Source organism: Balaenoptera borealis, assembly GCF_965194805.1.
Source record: "Balaenoptera borealis genome assembly, chromosome: 6".
NCBI lineage: Eukaryota > Metazoa > Chordata > Mammalia > Artiodactyla > Balaenopteridae > Balaenoptera > Balaenoptera borealis.
In genome coordinates this window covers 62009173-62025978 of record NC_138863.1, presented here as the reverse complement: position 1 = coordinate 62025978, position 16806 = coordinate 62009173, and the positions used below count along the sequence as shown (strand labels likewise).

General features: G+C 40.5%; 1 protein-coding gene across 7 annotated transcripts in view; it reads left to right on the top strand.

Annotated features, from left to right (window-relative positions):
- Window positions 1–10545: 10545 nt before the first annotated feature.
- The window catches only part of ERICH2 (glutamate rich 2), a 30728-nt gene continuing 24467 nt past the window's right edge, over window positions 10546–16806 (top strand). The window contains exons 1-2 of one of the 7 annotated variants that reach the window (XR_014245609.1): window positions 10546–10702; window positions 10827–10872. The gene's annotated coding sequence lies outside the window, so the exon portion shown is untranslated. Of the gene's footprint in view, window positions 10873–16806 lie in introns of all 7 variants that reach the window. The other 6 variants (XM_082395451.1, XM_082395447.1, XM_082395449.1 and 3 more) reach the window with 6 other exon arrangements.

Below are 16806 nucleotides of genomic sequence, written 5' to 3'. Positions count from 1 at the left end.
GCCCGTGCACAGCAACGAAGACCCAACACAGCCAAAAATAAATAAATAAATAAATAAATTTATAAAAATAAATAAACAAATAAAAATAAAAAATAAAATAACCTACTACATCATGAAACAGAAGAAAACATGTCATTGTTATTTTTTATTAAATACAGATAATATCTGTTTAATTAGTACTTTGTATTTATATTCTCCTTTTAAAATATGTTTATAGATCTTAAGAATATACAATAACATAGCCTACAAAATTTAAATATCCAATATAGAGTATTTTAAAAAGATAAAATAAGTTGCTATATCAAAGGAGAACTATTAAAATATTGTTATATTTTTCTACGTATATTTGTTTAATTATTCCTACTATTAATCACTTCTAATTGTCATTGCTAACTAGTCTTGTTATTGTTTATTTAAATAATAGCATTTATATTTATGTGCATATATTGATCTCTAACATTCTGTTTTTGAGAATAATTTAATTAAAATTTCAAATAAAAATTAGAAACAACTCCATTCATTTAATTAGACATCATAATTACATTTTTCTATTTGTTTAACAAAATTGAAATGTATAACCAGCTAGGAAAAAAAAAAATTTGAATCTAGCAACCATTATTTTAATAAGAGGTAGACAATATTTAACACTTTAGAAGATGAGGATTAACTGTAATTGAAATAAATATTTCATGATATGATTTAATAAAATAGGTACTAACTACATTACTTAATAATGTACACCCAATCTGAAGGAAATCACATAAAAGTTTTATCTGTAGCTTTTATCTAATACATCTACTAAAAATTAGTAGTCGCAGAAATCATTCCAGTTACACTGTAAAGAATCAGTGTTATTAACTTACACTGATTTGCTGTTCAAATTCTTTTCTTTCTAGCTAATGGCATGGCCCTAAGGATGAATACTGAGAATAGCTAAAAAGATTTGCCAATACTAAATACATCTTAGAAGCTATTTTTAGCATTCAGTATTTTTCACCAATCCTCTTTGTTCTCCTGAACTCCCCCCAAGAATGCTCTAGGATCTTGACAATAGTCCCAGGGGTGGAGGAGACGGTCTTTCAACAAAACCTGTCATCACTTCCACCACCCCACTCAATGATATATTACACTGAAAACATATCAGTGTGGGCCAAAATACCCTATTTCTAATGCTGGTTTCCCTTTAACTGAAATATACTTAGAACAGAGGAAGACAAACAATCCAACATGTTTATGACAACTTGCTCCATCATGAAAAATAACTGCCCTTTGGCTTGGCCCAGGAGGCATGTACAGCATGGGGGCCACCTCTGAGGTTTAAGGTGGGTGAGAGGTATGCCTTTCTTTTGTAAAGTGAGAGGAGAAGCAGAAACTTTTTAGGAAAGAGTCCAGACAGATGTTGAGCATCCAGGAGCCCATTCCCGTAACTATTCTCTTCTTGAAAGCAACCACAGTTTGAAGACCACTGGTGCAGGAGAGGGAGAGCAGATGGACATGTGGCATGTGGCATGATGGTAGGGCAGCACTGACCACCCCCTTGTGGTTAACCATAATGAATTGAAAGTGAAACTAGCCGAGTGTTTTCCATTAGCCACAGTCAGCTGAGCTGATACAGGCAGGAAGAAGGTAGAGAACTGGATTTAACCAAGCATGTAGTTTTGAGAATTTAAAGATGTGATACAGGCAGACAATGAACAACAGAAAAAAAAAAAAAAAACAGAAAGAAAGAAAAGAAAAAAGACTGTTCAAGAAAGAAAATGTAATCACAACGCACTACTAGATTCTGTAGCAGTACATTTTTCTATAGACTTTAGCTCCTGCCTCATCATACTCTCGAAGACCAGTCTGTCTACCCCCATTCTCTTTGCTGTAGATTTAGACCTTTTTTATTTTTATATGATCTTTATAAGGGTGTTGGCAGGAAGAGGTGATAAATATGTGTGCAGTTTGTCATCTTGAGCAAAAAGTTCTCAAATCACATTTTAAAAGATCACACCGGCTCTTGGAGAACAGATTTGGTGGAGGAGACAAGAGTGGTTGTAGTGACCTTACGAGAATGTTGCAGTAATTCAAGTAAGGGGTGCTGGTAGTTTGGTCTAAAGTGGTAGAAGTAGACATGGAGAAAAGCACATGGCGTGGAGAGTTATTCAGGATGACATGACTTAACTCAGTTATGGACTAGAAATGGGAAATAAAAAAGAGGTATTTGTCCAGGCTTCTTGCTAATGGTTGTACTCACTAAGATAGTAAACACTGAAGTAGGACAACATTTCTGGAGGAAGATCATTACTATATTTTTAGAGCTGATGAGCTTGAAGTATTATTGATATATCCAAGTGAAGAGGTTAAGGAGGAACATGCTATACACGTTCAGAGGTAAGGTCTGGAAGGACACATATATTAGGGAGTTGTTGATGGTGTTATCCGTGGGTAATGAGCCAGATGAATGTATGAGCTCTGTTAGGAAATGAATACAGAGTAAGATTGTAATACACAGTAAGAAGGGGGTTGTAGTATACTGTAAAAAAAAAAAGGCCACATATTCCTCTCATCCTGGTTTGCATGACTCTTTACAATATGATTTTGTCTCCTATGAAGAGGTAGACTTTATTTCTCCAGATCTCTTAAAGCTGGACCAGCGTTGTGACTTGCTTGGACCAATAGAAAACAGAGAAAGTAATGTTGGGGGACTCAGAGCCTAGATATCAAGACGCCTTCAGCTTCCACTCTTGCCCTTGAGACTGCCATGTTAAGAAGCCTAGATGAGCCTTCTTAAGCATAAGTGACAATGAGAGAGAGGTTCAGCCAGCAGCCATCGCTAACCACCGCACATGTTCATAAGTTCATGTTAGATCAGCCAGGCCTCAATTTGCTATTAGATGACTTTTGCTGCCTGAGTGACCACAGGCAAGAGCAGGAGAACCCCTCAGCCAAGCCAGACCCAATTTGCTGACCCACAGAATCATGAACAAATAAAATATCTGCTAGGTTTATGCCACAAAATTTTGAGGTTATGCCACAATAGATCACTCACTGATGCAGGAGCCCAGGAAAGAGTCAAGAAATTCTAATATTTAAATTTCAGGTAGAGAAACAAAAGCTGGCCAAAAGAAAAAAAAGTGGTAGCTAGAGAGATAGGATGAAAATCAGGAAGGTATAGTGCCACAGCAACAAGGAATAGACCCACAGAAACCAAGAGGTGTTTTGTGAATAAGGGAGTATTAACAGTGTCAAATATGGCTGAAAAGTCAAATAAGATGAAATGAAAAATTCCTGTTGGATTTAATGACAGGAAGGTCATGGTGACTCAGTGACATTTAGGACAGAGGGAAAATTAATAAGTTCAGGTTTAGACAGAATTTGAGATGCCTGTGGGATATTTAAGTGCGTCTGTCCAGCACATAGTTAGATTATATGAGCCTGAAGCCCAGTGGAAAGTTTGTTTGTTTGTTTAAAGTAGCCCTTGAGTTGATTCTTTTTCTTTTTTTATAAATTTATTTTTGGCTGCGTTGGGTCTTCGCTGCTGCGCGCGGACTTTCTCTAGTTGCGGTGAGTGGGGGCTACTCTTCGTTGCGGTGTGCGGGCTTCTCATTGCGGTGGCTCCTCTTGTTGCAGAGCACGGGCTCTAGGTGCGCGGGCTTCAGTAGTTGTGGCATGTGGGCTCAGTAGTTGTGGCTCGGAGGCTCTAGAGCGCAGGCTCAGTAGTTGTGGTGCACGGGCTTAGTTGCTCCGCAGCATGTGGGATCTTCCTGGACCAGAGTTCGAACCCGTGTCCCCTGGATTGGCAGGCGGATTCTTAACCACTGCGCCACCAGGGAAGCCCCCAGTGGAAAGTTTAAGGCTAGTCAGCACGTGGGTGATAGAGCCATTAGTGTGGCTGAATCCCCAGGGAGATGATGTGGAGTAGGATCTTGGGCCACACCAAGGTTTTTAGAGGGTCCACACTGGCAGAAAACACTACAAAGAAGCCCATGAATTAGGAGAACTGAGAGAAAGATGTGTATGAAAGCTAAAAGATTAGAGTTTCAAAAAGGAGTGAGAAGTAACTGTGTCAAATGCAGCCTCTGCTCTAGTAAGGCAGGAACCAGAAGGTCCCCCCACCCCACCCCACTGAAGCTGGCACCGTTTACCAGAGCAGTTTCAGCAACGCTGGGCAGTGACTGAAAATTAGAAGATGGATGCCGATGGGTAAGGAGACTCGCACAGAGGAGAGGGAAAGAGGGCACTTTCAAGGGCCAAGTGTTTTGTTTTTTATTTATTTTAGTTTGTTTTAAGGCTATTTGACTTAAGCTTGTTTTTTAATTGAGAGGAAAGAAATAGTTTAAAAAAAAAAAGAGGGTTACACTCTAACGGGTTATTTTTTCCAACATCCGCTTTTCCAGCTTTCATGAAAAATTCTTCTACTTGTATTTAGTTTTTACAATATCACCCTTCCTCTTATAAATAGTTGGTTAAAATTCCCAGATTTGTTTGCTTTTTCCATTAGAATTTTAGGTTAGCTGACTCCTGATTGAGTTGGGGAGAGACAGGGCATTTTTCTCACTTGGAGCTATCTTCCAAATCACAGAGGAAGTATCTAGTATTCTAAGAATTCCCAAATGACCCTAAGAAAAGAAGTGAAATTTCCTAGTAAAACAAATTTGAGAAAGGCTATACATTTGAAATCTCCCTCTGAGAGACTGACAAAGTCTTCCTCTGAGACTCCCTACGTTAAGCAAAACAAAAATAAAAACAAACCAAAAAAACAAAAATAAAAAACAAAAAATCCCCACCCTGGTAAACAAACTATTTTCCTAGAGAATACTTTTTTCTCTGGATGTTATTAACACATCAAAAGAATTTCCCCTTAACACCAGTTAGGAAACCCTGCCACAGCAAATTGGTTGTATCTAAATTCTGTGGCTTCCTGTAAGGTTTTTACAGTAGAGAGGGTATTCATCTTACCTCTAGATTTAGGGACTCATGTTACCTCAGGGACTTGGAGCCCTCTGTAGACTACCCACAGTGAAGAAGAGTGGTGTCACCACCAACTACCTTGGGGACCTTTTTGTAACAGCAGGCTAGGGGGTGGAATTAACAAAAGATTGGAATGAGGATAAAGATGGTCCAGGAGAGGTCAGCAAGAGACAATGTTATTAATTAAGGCTAATGAAGTTTCCCACTCTGTGAAAGGATTGGTCATTTATTACAAACCTTCCCAGAAGGATGTGAGTTGAAGACAGGATCAAAGTGCCTCCTTATATGCCTGGAGGAAACAATCAACTAAACTACAATCACCTTAAATTAAGACACACAATTGGAGATGATAACATATTTGGAAGTTCTGATGGAATAAAGAAGAATCAGGAGGGACTTCACTGGAGGTCCAGTGGTTAGTACTCCGTGCTTCCACTGCAGCGGGCACGGGTTCCATCCCTGGTCTGGGAACTAAGATCCCACATGCCTCGCTGCATGCCCAAACTGAAAAAAAAAAAAAAAAAAAAAGATGAAGAAGAATCAGGATATAATGCCCATGGAAATGGGGTGATCCACATTATGGGTTGAAAGAGGGAAATCTGTGGAGCACAAATTTGTCAGTGTGGCCACATGCTGTCTTCAGCATGACTCAGGGAAGAGCAGAGAACAGTGGGGTTCAGGTTGGTTCCACTGTGAACCCTGATGGGGTCTAGCCTGAACTGGTGGCCAACCTTCCCCTTCCCATCTTATTGAAGTGATTAAGTACAACCGACCTTTAAGAAAAAAAAAAGATTGCTATTTCACATATATACTAATATTTAAATTCATCCACACATCAAGAATTGGAAGACAATCATCATTTACACGAGACCTAAAATAACAACGTTTTGGCTCCAGGCTCCCTCTACTGTCTCTGCAATAATTAACAAACATTTTATGGCACTCTCCTGACTGGATTCCAACATTTATGAAAGTCAAAGCAAACATAATCTTGTACAATAATAAAGGATATCCTTAGTATCCTTAGTATGGTAATCAGGAAGTTCACTATTTGGAGAAAGTTGAAAAATTATAAACTAGTTAATGAAATATTTATATAGACAGAACCATATGAAGTTGGTTGACCATTTTTAATTCACAAATGGCAATTTCATAGGGTTCAACCTTATATATGAACATTTAATCGTCAAAGAATAGTAGGATGTGTGTGTGTGTGTGTGTGTCTGTGTGTCTGTGTGTGTCTGTGTGTGTGTTTGGGGGGGATTATTACCTTTAATAACCTCTACTATGAAATTCCCTAAATACATTGGTTAACTTACATGATGTTTCTTGGCCAAAATTAACCACAGAATATGTTAAATCTAGTGTCTTATAAGAATGTATATGTTATAACTTGGGTTTAGAAAAAAGAAGTCTGCCTTTAGGTTAAAAAGTGTAAAGATACAAAATGTTTCACACAGGAAGGTTAGTGAAAGAAATGTAGAAAAGCCTTATGTTTACAAGAGGAAAGCTGGAAATAAAATAGTTAACATTTTAACTGTGAGAGGAGGAAGCAAGGCAATTTACATATACTTCAAACGATCTCACACTATTGAGAAAACCTGCAAATCCTGCAAAGAATTAGAGGGAAAAGCCAAAGTCAATACACTTCAAATACCCTTGATGTTTCACAGACACTAACGAGAAAGCATCTTCTGGGTAAGTTCACACTTTGCACAAAATAAATATTAATTCTGTTGTTGGTAATTTTCCAAAAAGTTAATATTTTACAGTTCAGAATTTTATTCCTTAAGTTTGCCTTTGAAGCTGGAAAATTGCTTTTTGAAGTTATGTTTTCATAATCCTAGGAATTCAGTCCAAGAATGAAAGATGCCATTAAAGATTTATTTACAAAGATGTCATCAAAACCTTATTTTTATAGTTACTGTTCGCCACTTAAATCTTAGGCCTAGCATAGTGTCTAATATAAAATAAGCACTCAATAAATACTCTTGAAAGAAGGAATTACCGGAGAAGAGTCGGAAATTTCCGAATTGGAGACTGGTTGAATAAATGATGGATAAATTGTGGTTTATACATACTATATAATGTATGGCCACTAAAAATGTTTTTTGAAGACTTATTAAAGACATTGGGGACATATTAAGACATTAGAGAGAATGTTAAGCAAAGAGGAATGCTAACAATGTGTACACTATCTAATACAAGTTTTATAAAGTAAATATATACACGCACACAAAAAGGCTAGAAGGAAAAATAAAATTATTGACTAAGGTGGTTTTTATTGTTTTCTTTGTGTTTCTCTTCATCTTGCAAACTGTCTGTCATGAGCACGTACTACTTTTATAATCAGAAAAACACTAAATGTTAAACATTTTTTATGATGCTCTGCTAACAATTAGATCTGTGATAAAAAAAATTAACCATTCAAAATAGTGAGTTTAAGATAGTTGTCGTGGGGTGATTGAACATTTTTATAAGTGTGTTTGGCTTTTCCCCTTCACTTTGTTAGAATAAACCCTCACTAGATACATACTTTTGTAATTTATTCAGCGGCCTGAATGCACCAGCCAGAGCTAAATTGTGCTCTACGCTTGAGTATAACACCAAAAATAACTTCTGTACAAAAGTTATAGAGATAGGTGAATTCTTTCTTTTTTTAAGCTTGCCATCTTTTTATTCACTATAAAATACACCACTTAAGTCCACAGTGCTTAGTCCTCTGCCTACAGGTGTAAAGCTCCAAAGCATCCAAAGGTCTAGGGCCCCAGAACTGGCCAAATTCACTCAGTGTTTGAGGAACAGTGACATAGAAGCCCACAGCTGATAGAAATTATACACCAGTGGTGACATCTAATCACAGAATATTGAGGGGCAGGGACACCTCCCTTTCTCTCATAATTTCTTTTTTTAATCTTCCAGTTTTATTGAGATATAACTGATATACAGCACTGTATAAGTTGAAGGTGTACAGCATCATGATTTGACTTACATACATCATGAAATGATTACCACAATAAGTTAGTGAACATCATCTCATGTATATACAAAATTTTTAAAAAACAAAAAAATATTTCAGGTGAATTATTTTTAAAGTTATACAAAGATGAAATGTAATGTTTTTTCATCAGAGAGAAATAAAATAACCAACATGGGTTTAAATAGGCCCTGGGCCAGGCACTTTACCTAATGATCTTTAATCCTTACAGCTACCCTGGATGCAGAGACTTTTATTCACATACATAATATTATAGTAAAAGTAATCATAATAGCTAAGCATTGCTGATCAATTGTCATGTGCCAGGCTCTGTGTCAGGGGCTTATTTTCTCTCAGTTCATGTTCTGAGCAAGTAATGTTATCATCCCCACTTTGCACTTGAAGACCCTGACCCAAAATGGAAGCCATATTTGTTTAACCACTTCTCCATGTGGAGAAAATACTTTTATTCTCCAAGGTCATTAAACTATTTTTCTCCCTTCTTTCAGGAACAATAAATAAATAATGAGGGCTTCCCTGGTGGCGCAGTGGTTAAGAATCCGCCTGCCAATGCAGGGGACACGGGTTCGAGCCCTGGTCCAGGAAGATCCCACATGCCGCGGAGCAACTAAGCCCATGCGCTACAACTACTGAGCCTGTGCTCTAGAGCCTGGGAGCCACAACTACTGAAGCCTGCAAACCTAGAGCCCGTGCTCCTTAACAAGAGAAGCCACCGCAATGAGAAGCCCGCGTACCACAACGAAGAGTAGCCCCTGCTCACCGCAACTAGAGAAAGCCCGCGCACAGCAACGAAGACCCAATGCAGCCAAAAATAAATTAAATAAATAAATAAATAATGAAATCACTGCATTCTACAAATGGGCTTGAGCTCTTCTGTTGCAGGAAAGAGGGGTGAAGAGGAAGTTTAATCAGTTAGATTTGGGGGTTTCTTACATTTCCTTGGAGCAGGACAATGGGAATAGCCAGTCAGACATTACCCATTTATCAACAGTAAGCAAATTCATCAAAACTAATGTTTTAAAAGGTATTGATCAAGAAATATAATGAATTTTCCTTGGCCTTTATTGAACAAAAAGTCTTCAGTCAAACTTAAGATATAAGGGTGTTCCGATAACAGAGGAGGTAGTAGTTTGCTATGTCCTTATCAAGCTAGGGATGTATTTGTCAAGGATTTCACTGAGCGCTCTAAGAAACATCCATGCTGAAACTTCCATTCTGGCTTTTTCCCTTTGCCTCTTTCCTACCATCCAGGGCTCCAAGGAGATTTAGAGTGAATGTGAACAGATGATTAAGAGAATTTTTTAAAAATTTATTTACTTTATTTTATTTTTGGCTGCGTTGGGTCTTCGCTGCTGCGCGCAGGCTTTCTCTAGTTGCCGCGAGAGGGGGCTACTCTTCATTGCGGTGCACGGGCCTCTCATTGCGGTGGCTTCTCTTGTTGCGGAGCTCCGGCTGTAGGTGCGCGGGCTCAGCAGTTTTGGCGCAGGGGCCCAGCTGCTCCGCTGCCGGACCAGGGATCAAACCCGTGTCCCCTGCACTGGCAGGCAGATTCTTTAACCACTGCGCCACCAGGGAAATCCCAGGAGAATTTTAAAATAACAGAATCTCCGTATACCCTTGGTTCCTGAAATGGTCCACCTTGTTCCATTTTATTAAAATATAATTATAAAATTTACCATTTTTTAAAGCATCTCTACATGTCAGAACTTTATATACTTTATGTCATTTGAATCTGACAACCATCTACCAAAGTTCATATTCCCAGAGGGCACCTAAGAGGTTAAATAGCGATTATACCTCATATAGCTATTTAGTGAAATTCGCATCCAGATTTGATTCCAGAAAATGGGCTTCCTTCAAAACACGGTGCCTAGCAACAAATCGACCCTGGTGACTCCCTGCAACCAAAATGGAGAAAACCAATTCCTTCCTAGAAGCCAAGCTTGAGGGACAATTAGAATTTTCTAATAGAAATGCTCTCCACCCTCTTCTGTGACCAAACCACTTATTTAAGCAGTAAAACCTTCCATTGGCCAATGTCAATTTCATATGCCCCGCTAGTGGGAGAGGAGGGTCCCTGGTTCTAATCATTTGAATCTGATCTGTGGGGAAACGCGTCCAGAGCCCTCCAGGAAACCCATAATCTTTTCAGGGCAACCTAAGGTTGGGGGAACAAGTCCTGCAGGGGACATCGGTTCATCCACATCCACGGACAACCCTCTCTCCCAACTCAAGACATCTTTTACTCCATAAGTTAGGTTTAAAACACTAACGAGGCCGCCCTGCCTTTTCCCCTCTCCCCGCCATGAATAAGATCAGGTATGGACAACGAAATTCCAATCCCCCTCCATTCTGCCCTTCTCAGAGTAACTGGTGCACATGCGGACTCTCAAATGAGTGTGTCTGACGGTGTATGCAGGCAATTCTCTGCGCGATAGGACTCCAACCGCCGACCTCTACAGGCCACGGGTCACTGGGGGCGTACCTTCCTAGACTCCCGGATCATGCTCCGCCCCCGCCCTGCCCCGCCCCTCAGCCCTGCCCCGCCCCCTCAGCCCTGCCACAGGCTCGCCCCGCCCCTTCCCCCTCGCCCCTCCGCAGCTTCCCAGTCCCCGGCGCGCGCAGTCTCGTCTCCATGGCGACGCGGCATCTACGGCTCCTCGCTCCCAACACCGAGCCGACCAGGAGCTGGGCTAGCTTTCTGTGTCAACCCTTCAAAGCTAGTCGGCGTGAGAGGGCCACAGGCGGGTAAGAAGCGCCGCATCGACCACGGTCGCCCTCTCCCCATCCCAGCGAGCAGCCTGACCCAGTCCTCACCTCGGGCTCCCCCAGGCCCGGCGCCTGAGCCCGCAAACTTCTCTGCCTACTCCAGGTTCAGGCTCTGGCGCTCCAACGCAGCCGAGGCGGCGCGCGAGGAGGTAGGATCCGCGCCGCCGGAGGTGCAGCTCGTAATTGGCTTTCTCCTCTGGCTGCAGTCGGGCACTGAGGAAGGGATATTTGTGTCCGGGTGGGTGTGATAACTGGGCAGTTTTGACAGACGTGTCTACACCACCGTTCTCTGACCTGCCGAGTCGCACGCGCCAACTCCTCCACCTCCCCCCCCCAAAAAACAATGAAAATAGCCACGTTCCATCCAAGGGCTTCCGGCTACTTCCCTCTGCCCGCAGGCACCCCCCCCCCTTTTTTTTCTTACTTTTTTTTTTTGTTGAAACTTCTTAATGGCCAATAGGAGCGAGCACTCAGCTGGCTGTAGTTAACACGTCATTACTCCCTAGTCCGAGTTGCCATAAAAAATTTCTGTGGAATTTGAACAAATCATTTAACCTCCTCCCCTGGCCTTGTTTTCATCTTCTGTAAAATGAGGGGCTTGGACAGCGGATCACTTCTAAGGTCTAGTCTCAGCCTTCTGTGAGATAACGAAATTGACTTGAGATTTCTAAAATCAAGATCCTGGGGTCTTTTGACTACTCAAACTACACAGTGCCCCTATAGCATTTTAGTTAACACATAGCATCACTATAAATTTATCGTCTTACTTCCCAGAGGGTATAGGTGAATTGGAGGAATCTGTTATTACCCCCAAGAGACCCCTGGAAGTTGCTTTTTAAAAATAAATCTGAAAAAGACACTGAAAATGTCTTTTGATTTATTTCATTCTCCTAAAAACCAAGTACAATGATCACCAAGTCCACCTTGTTAATTTTTTTTTTTTCTAATTGAAGTTTTGTTTTTTTAAATCTCAGGAAAACAGTAGCACTGCTCTTTAAGTGTTAAGAGTTTACCAGAGCTGAATTCCAACACCTTTGTCGGATTCCACTGCACCACTCCAGAATTCCAGAGCGTCCTACCCCACCACCACACACATTCAGCACCACCATTTGAGCTCAGTCTTCAATATTTTCTCCCCCTTCATTGCCCAAGCCAGGCCCAATTGTGCACTTAGAACGGACTTCCTTAGTCAGGGTTCAGCTTCCGCACTGTCCTTGCTAGGCTGTAGGTAATAATAACAATAGTAATAGGAAGAGGAAGAGTTGGAGTGATTATCATTGTAGTAGGAGATAGGTGCTACTGTTATTTATTATTAGCTATTTATATTAACCCTCACAGTAACTCTGTAAGGCAGGTAGTATTGAAACCACTAGGTGGCGTTTGGGGGGGCTCCAAGGAGCTCTGGTGCTTTGTCTCCATGAAGAAAGAATTTAGCAAGAGGCAAAGTGATAGATAAGAAGTGATTTATTAGAACAGGACGCCTGTGAGGCTTACAGGAGGGCAGGCAAGAGGGTGCTGTGCCCAGAACTAAGTGAGCTACAGTTTTATAATCAAAGGAAAAGTGGGAGAGGGGGAGCCCCCCTTCTTCCTCATTCTTGAGTAGACATCACGCTTCCATCATCAGTTCCTCCTCCACGTTGGGCGGGAGAGTTTTCTTATCCCTACATGGTCAAACTGAGACTCTCATGGTGCAATGGAAATGAGCAAAAAGGTGGTAACATATACTAAAATATGGTAAATCATCTCAAGTTTCAGTATAATGTCACCTTTTCCTTATATGTTTGTTTTTTATGCACGCAGAAGAGTGTGTCCTAAGAATCATTAACTTACTGAGTTCACTGGGCAGGATGTGGGTCTCATTCCACTATTGTTTTATTGTTTTGGGGCTTGTCTCATGCTTCTGTTGCATGGTTTTGTTGCTAAGCAAACCTGCCTTCTTGAGTGATCATTAACTTACAGGGGTCTCCCATACTTGTTTCTTTACTTGCAGTCCCCTAGGGGGATTAACTATTTAATCACTCTGTCCCTATTTAATCACTCTGTCCCTATTAGTATTTTTATCCTCATTTTACACTTGAGGAAAGTGAATCATAGAGGGATTAAGGAACTTGCTCAAGATCACACAATTTGCTGGGATTTGAACATAGGCAGTCAGACTCCAGAGTCTGAGCTCCTTGCACTATATTATGCTGTAAAAGAAATATATAAAATTTACAGGTAGTCAGTTTTAATTATGAATGTAACTGATAGATGATCACTGAAACCATTTTATACACATTTGAGACTATATAATGAAATATTGCCCTCTGCCTGTCCTATTATGTTTCCCCACTAAGCTCCTCTAGGATGGAGGATGGTGCTTAATCATCTCTGTCTCTCCTTCTCACCACAATTTCAGGCCCTGAGCATGTAGCTGCCTACTTATTAAATCATTCTTTGCCTATTAGAATAAAAGGTAGCTTATAAAAACAAATAGCACAAAAGGATAAAATAATTGCACATGTGAGATGAAAAAAAATATCAGTATTATAAGAGAAACCTAAAATGAGAATTTTTTGAAATCTGAATTTTAAATATTGGTAACTCATTTTATAAATCGGTTTTCTGAAGCTTTATAGAATCCAAATAAAACCTATTTGGCCCTATTGGGTGCTGGTTAGTGAACACTTACCTGAAGAGTGGGGATATGAGATGTTTTACATTCTTTTTTTGGTACCAAGTCTTTATAATCTGGTGTGCATACCTCAAATTGAACTAATCATGTTTCAAGTACTCAATTGCCACATTTGGCATGTGGCTACCATGTTGGACAGCAAAACTCTAGTTTAATATGTTCTTTTCCCTTTGATTTCTTGTTGCCTTCCTTCCTGTTCCATTCATTTAACAGATATTTATTGAGCACCAGTTTGTGTGACATGGAGTGCATTAGGTACTAGAGATTTTTTTTTTTTTAATGGCTTGAATTTATCTGTTCTTTGTAGCCAAAAAAACTAGCTGAACTAACTAACCCCTCTTCCCTGGGGTTTTGGTTGTTGAGAGAGGCAATTTTTCCTTAAAAGCTAGAGCCGTATCACATAAAAATTAAGAATTGCTGGGAGCCATGTTTTGCATTACTTATGGAAAATCTGTCTGCAGTGAGAGAGAAGGATGAGACCCAGGTGGGGAGAAGCGAAGGTGAACAAGGGAAAGCCCCCACCTAAGCCCCGCCCCCACCTAAGCCCCACCCTCTCCTTGAACACAGCTGTAGCCACTGTGTCCTGACTTCCACGCAGCTTGGGTATTCAACTCATGGATTCTATGAGCCAGGGCTTCCCTTTTTGTGCCTGAGCTACCTTGAGCATGGTTTCTGTAACTTGCAACCAAGAGTCCAGGCTCACACAGCTAAGAAGCTAAGAAGCAAGACCTTTCTTTTAGAAATGAGCCCATGATGACCCCCCACCCTTCTGTGACCCGAACCCCAAAGTACATTTTTATTTACATAATACACAGAATTTTTCAAACATATGTAATCACATAATTATGCCTTTTCAAATCATTTTGTCATGTACATTTTTATACTTATCTAATATCTAAATACACTCATCTTCTGATTAATACTACCCATCTTTCTATGTAAGGCTTTCAGTACTTCTTTTCTTAAAATAAATCTATATCTGCTTTTCCATAGCTCTTTTCTTAGAATTATCCCTCCCAATTCTATGGGCCTTTTTTTTAAAATTATAAGAGCATTCTAAAGCCAATTAAATTACTTTACATCATTCCAATGGTTTTATTCAATCAGTGAATATCTGAGTACCTTTAAAGTGGTGTAGCACCCACACTCATGGGTAACAGCCAGTTTCGGCTCTCCAGAAACTTCTGGCCTGGTGGTGCATTCATTCCACCTCTCTGTGCAAGGAAATGCACATATTGTATATGTGCATTTCCTTAACGGATTCTTTTCCTCTACCAGGATTCTATGCTTGGCCTTTTCTTATTCTACATAGGCCATGCCATCCATCCCCACTTTCTCACAGCTATCCCATACATCATCTTTTCTCTTGAGTTCTAACTCTCTTTTCAATAGAACACGATTTCAGATGACCTACAGGCACCTTCAACTCCGAATTTCCGAAAACAAACTCATTATCCCCCAGAATGTGCTCTTCTGGTCCTTATCCTGGTCATCCAAGCTGGAACCATCAAACTCTTTTGTTCTCCCTCACTTCTGTGTCCACTGAGTCTCAGTTTCACCTCTCTTTTTGTTCCAAGTGTACCTTCCTGGCCTTGTGCATCATCATTTCTCCCTAGACTAGAGTTTGACAGACTTTTTCTGTAAAGGACCAAATAATAAGTATTTTAGGCTTTGCAGGCCATACAGTCTTTGTCGAAACTTTTCAAGTCTGCCACTGTAGCTTGAAAGCTCCCATGACAACGTACAAACAAAGAGCATGTCTGTGTTCCCATAAGTTTCATTTATAAAGGTAGGCAGAGAGTCATATTTGGCCCATAGGTGATAGTTTGCAAGCCCCTGCTCTGGGCTGTTGTAATAGCCTCTTAACTGGTCTCTCCAACTCCCATTCTCTCTCGGGTTTACCCTCCACAGAATTTCTTTTCTAAGATAGATCTAATCATATGATTGTTATTCACAGCCTCGTTTGCTTTCCATTGCCTACTGGTTAAAATATTTAGCACATGGTAATAACTTTTAAAATTTGATCCCACATACAAGAAGCAGGTAAAGGAAAAGGATCTATCAAGGAAATGCACATAAGCAATATGTAGACAGATAACTACAGAGTGGTGGAATGACTTACCACCAGGACAGGCTACATCTACTGCCATTCTCTAACACACGGCAGGAGTACTCTTCCCATCTACTGACTTGATCTTGACTTGGTTAAATAAATGCCACCTTCATTGTGAAGCCTGACTCAGTCTTGCCCCGTTGCAGGTAGAATTGATCACTTCTCACCCTGTGCTCCCATGGTCTATGTTAATTATAGTGTTGTAGCTCTTATTACATGACAGCAGGTATGTTAGCTTCTTTTGGTTTCAAGGAGTAGGAGCTGTATTAGTCAAGGTCTCTTGGTTTCAGATGACAAAACTCCAGCTTGTTTTGGCAAATAGAGAAATCAGTTGGCCCATGGTAAAGGCAGAGGTTGATCTGGAAACTCAAATACCATCAGGAATGTGTCCGTGTCTGTCTGTCTCTGCCCCCCACACACACTCCACCCCTCCTCTGTCCCTGTCCTTCTCTCTACCTCATCTCTTCATCTCTCATCTCTGATTCTTTTGTATATTCTGCTTCACTCAGGCCACTTTCTTCCTGAAACCTAGAACCATGGCAGTTGAAAGCTCTACTCTCATATTCTCTTACCTTTGTGACAGTTCCACTTGGAAAAGCCTCAGAAAAAGGTGTGGTGAACTTAGTTTGGATCACAGGCTCAATCCTTGGTTCAGTCACTGTGTTAGCTTATGAATTACCATGATGGGTCTGTGCTAGGACAGCACTGCTCTTGTGTTCAGGGGCGCTGGATCTGTCAACCACATAAGGGGGGATGAGCTATAGGCAGACAATGCGTTATTCTAGGGATATTTGTAGAAATTACAATACGTGGGGGAATATAGCAAACCCAGAGAATAGGCCTCAGAACTGGATTCTGGAACTTGAAGCTTGTTCAGAGACAGTTCTGTTGACTGGACTCTCTCCCTCTATCTTTCCAATTCCGCCTCCAATGCCTTCTGACTCTCCTTGGGTATCTCCAGTCCATGAGCTCAAAAAAGAAGGGATTTGACTGATCCTGTTTGGGCATTATGGAAAATTACATTGGAGCCCCTAGAGGGAAGCATTTAGTATATTACTTTGAAGCTTGGTCTGTCCCATATATATAGGAAGTTAGTACTTTGTTTCCCCTATAAAATTCTGAGCTTCTCTTGTATCCCCAGAGCTTATCACAGACATATCTGATACATAGTAGGTGCTCATCAAACGTTTGTTTTAAATAGACATTGAATACTACATGAAAGTTAGGAGTTACCTAACTGTGTTGTTCCTATTACCACCCGGATTGTTGAAAGACATCAGGAGAGTCTGCCCATGT